Here is a 4,841-nt window from a genome sequence, read left to right as displayed (position 1 = left end):
ATTAAATTGTATTTATGTTGTTTTAACCTATGCTTTATTAAATTGTATTTATGTTGTTTTATCCTATGCTTTAATAAATTGTATTTATGTTGTTTTATCCTATGCTTTATTAAATTGTATTTATGTTGTTTTATCCTATGCTTTATTAAATTGCATTAATGTTTTTTTATCCTGTGCTTTATTAAATTGTATTTATTTGGTTTTATTCTATGCTTTATTAAATTGTATTTATGATGTTTTAACCTATGCTTTATTAAATTGTATTCATGTTGTTTTATCTTATTCTTTACTAAATTATATTCATGTTGTTTTATCTTATGCTTTATTAAATTGTATTTATGTTGTTTTAACATATGCTTTATTAAATTGTATTTATGTTGTTTTATCCTATGCTTTATTAAATTGTATTTATGTTGTTTTAACATATGCTTTATTAAATTGTATTTATGTTGTTTTAACCTATGCTTTACTAAATTGTATTTATGTTGTTTTATCCTATGCTTTATTAAATTGAATTTATGTTGTTTTATACTATGCTTTATTAAATTGTATTTATGTTGTTTTAACCTATGCTTTATTAAATTGTATTTATGTTGTTTTATCCTATGCTTTATTAAATTGTAGTTATGTTGTTTTAACCTATGCTTTATTAAATTGTATTTATGTTGTTTTATCCTATGCTTTAATAAATTGTATTTATGTTGTTTTATCCTATGCTTTATTAAATTGTATTTATGTTGTTTTATCCTATGCCTTATTAAATTGCATTTATGTTTTTTTATCCTGTGCTTTATTAAATTGTATTTATTTGGTTTTATTCTATGCTTTATTAAATTGTCTTTATGTTGTTTTAACCTATGCTTTATTAAATTGTATTCATGTTGTTTTATCTTATTCTTTACTAAATTATATTCATGTTGTTTTATCTTATGCTTTATTAAATTGTATTTATGTTGTTTTAACATATGCTTTATTAAATTGTATTTATGTTGTTTTATCCTATGCTTTATTAAATTGTATTTATGTTGTTTTATCCTGTGCTTTATTAAATTGTATTTATGTGGTTTTATCCTATGCTTTATTAAATAGTATTTATGTTGTTTTATCCTATGCTTTATTAAATTGTATTTATGTTGTTTTATCCTATGCTTTATTAAATTGTACTTATGTTGTTTTATCCTATGCTTTATTAAATTGTATTTATGTTGTTTTATCCTGTGCTTTATTAAATTGTATTTATTTTGTTTTAACCTATGCTTTATTAAATTATATTTATGTTGTTTTGTCCTATGCTTTATTAAATTGTATTTATGTTGTTTTAACCTATACTTTATTAAATTGTATTTATGTTGTTTTAACCTATGCTTTATTAAATTATATTTATGCTGTTTTATCCTATGCTTTATTAAATTGTATTTATGTTGTTTTATCCTATGCTTTATTAAATTGTATTTATGTTGTTTTATCCTATGCTTTATTAAATTGTATTTATGTTGTTTTATCCTATGCTTTATTAAATTGTATTTATGTTGTTTTATCCTATGCTTTATTAAATTTTATTTATGTTGTTTTATCCTATGCTTTATAAATTGTATTCATGTTGTTTTATCTTATGCTTTACTAAATTATAATCATGTTGTTTTATCTTATGCTTTATTAAATTGTATTTATGTTGTTTTAACATATGCTTTATTAAATTGTATTTATGTTGTTTTATCCTATGCTTTATTAAATTGTATTTATGTTATTTTATCCTGTGCTTTATTAAATTGTATATATGTGGTTTTATCCTATGCATTATTAAATAGTATTTATGTTGTTTTATCCTCTGCTTAATTAAATTGTATTTATGTTTTTTTATCCTATGCTTTATAAAATTGTATTTATGTTGTTTTATCTTATGCTTTATTAAATTGTATTTATGTTGTTTTATCCTATGCTTTATTAAATTGTATTTATGCTGTTTTATCCTATGCTTTATTAAATTGTATTTATGTTGTTTTAACCTATGCTTTATTAAATTGTATTTATGTTGTTTTGTCCTATGCTTTATTAAATTGTATTTATATTGTTTTAGCCTATGCTTTATTAAATTGTATTTATGTTGTTTTAACCTATGCTTTATTAAATTGTATTTATGTTGTTTTATCCTATGCTTTATTAAATTGTATTTATGTTGTTTTATCCTATGCTTTAATAAATTGTATTTATGTTGTTTTATCCTATGCTTTATTAAATTGTATTTATGTTGTTTTATCCTATGCTTTATTAAATTGTTTTTATGTTGTTTTATCCTAAGCTTTATTAAATTTTATTTATGTTGTTTTATCCTATGCTTTATTAAATTGTATTTATGTTGTTTTATCCTATGCTTTATTAAATTGTATTTATGTTGTTTTAACCTATGATTTATTAAATTGTATTCATGTTGTTTTATCTTATGCTTTACTAAATTATATTCATGTTGTTTTATCTTATGCTTTATTAAATTGTATTTATGTTGTTTTAACCTATGCTTTACTAAATTTTATTTATGTTGTTTTATCCTATGCTTTATTAAATTGAATTTATGTTGTTTTATACTATGCTTTATTAAATTGTATTTATGTTGTTTTAACCTATGCTTTATTAAATTGTATTTATGTTGTTTTATCCTATGCTTTATTAAATTGTATTTATGTTGTTTTAACCTATGCTTTATTAAATTGCATTTATGTTTTTTTATCCTGTGCTTTATTAAATTGTATTTATTTGGTTTTATTCTATGCTTTATTAAATTGTATTTATGTTGTTTTAACCTATGCTTTATTAAATTGTAATCATGTTGTTTTATCTTATTCTTTACTAAATTATATTCATGTTGTTTTATCTTATGCTTTATTAAATTGTATTTATGTTGTTTTAACATATGCTTTATTAAATTGTATTTATGTTGTTTTATCCTATGCTTTATTAAATTGTATTTATGTTGTTTTATCTTGTGCTTTATTAAATTGTATTTATGTGGTTTTATCCTATGCTTTATTAAATAGTATTTATGTTGTTTTATCCTATGCCTTATTAAATTGTATTTATGTTGTTTTATCCTATGCTTTATTAAATTGTATTTATGTTGTTTTATCCTATGCTTTATTAAATTGTATTTATGTTGTTTTATCCTATGCTTTATTAAATTGTATTTATTTTGTTTTAACCTATGCTTTATTAAATTGTATTTATGTTGTTTTGTCCTATGCTTTATTAAATTGTATTTATGTTGTTTTAACCTATGCTTTATTAAATTGTATTTATGTTGTTTTAACCTATGCTTTATTAAATTATATTTATGCTGTTTTATCCTATGCTTTATTAAATTGTATTTATGTTGTTTTATCCTATGCTTTATTAAATTTTATTTATGTTGTTTTATCCTATGCTTTATTAAATTTTATTTATGTTGTTTTATCCTATGCTTTATAAATTGTATTTATGTTGTTTTATCCTATGCTTTATTAAATTGTATTTATGTTGTTTTATCCTATGCTTTATTAAATTGTATTTATGTTGTTTTATCCTATGCTTTATTAAATTGTATTTATGTTGTTTTATCCTGTGCTTTATTAAATTGTATATATGTTGTTTTAACATATGCTTTATTAAATTGTATGTATGTTATTTTATCCTGTGCTTTATTAAATTGTATATATGTGGTTTTATCCTATGCATTATTAAATAGTATTTATGTTGTTTCATCCTATGCTTTATTAAATTGTATTTATGTTGTTTTGTCCTATGCTTTATTAAATTGTATTTATGTTGTTTTATTCTATGCTTCATTAAACTGTATTTATGTTGTTTTACCCTATGCTTTATTAAATTGTATTTATGTTGTTTTATCCTATGCTTTTTTAAATTTTATTTATGTTGTTTTATCCTATGCTTTATTAAATTGTATTTATGTTGTTTTATCCTATGCTTTATTAAATTGTATTTATGTTGTTTTAACCTATGCTTTATTAAATTGTATTTATGTTATTTTATCCTATGCTGTATTAAATTGTTTTTATGTTGTTTTAGCCTATGCTTTATTAAATTGTATTTATGTTATTTTATCCTGTGCTTTATTAAATTGTATTTATGTTGTTTTAACCTATGCTTTATTAAATTGTATTTATGTTGTTTTATCCTATGCTTTATTAAATTGTATTGATGTTGTTATATCCTATGCTTTATTAACGTGTATTTATGTTGTTTCATCCTATGCTTTATTAAATTGTATTTATGTTGTTTTGTCCTATGCTTTATTAAATTGTATTTATGTTGTTTTATCCTATGCTTTATTAAATTGTATTTATGTTGTTTTAACCTATGATTTATTAAATTGTATTCATGTTGTTTTATCTTATGCTTTACTAAATTATATTCATGTTGTTTTATCTTATGCTTTATTAAATTGTATTTATGTTGTTTTAACATATGCTTTATTAAATTGTATTTATGTTGTTTTAACCTATGCTTTACTAAATTTTATTTATGTTGTTTTATCCTATGCTTTATTAAATTGAATTTATGTTGTTTTATACTATGCTTTATTAAATTGTATTTATGTTGTTTTAACCTATGCTTTATTAAATTGTATTTATGTTGTTTTATCCTATGCTTTATTAAATTGTATTTATGTTGTTTTAACCTATGCTTTATTAAATTGCATTTATGTTTTTTTATCCTGTGCTTTATTAAATTGTATTTATTTGGTTTTATTCTATGCTTTATTAAATTGTATTTATGTTGTTTTAACCTATGCTTTATTAAATTGTAATCATGTTGTTTTATCTTATTCTTTACTAAATTATATTCATGTT

Source organism: Phyllobates terribilis, unplaced genomic scaffold (genome assembly GCF_046119375.1).
Source record: "Phyllobates terribilis strain yellow unplaced genomic scaffold, ASM4611937v1 Scaffold_20__1_contigs__length_20440879, whole genome shotgun sequence".
In the NCBI taxonomy this organism is placed as follows: domain Eukaryota; kingdom Metazoa; phylum Chordata; class Amphibia; order Anura; family Dendrobatidae; genus Phyllobates; species Phyllobates terribilis.
Note: the sequence above shows the minus strand (reverse complement) of the source record.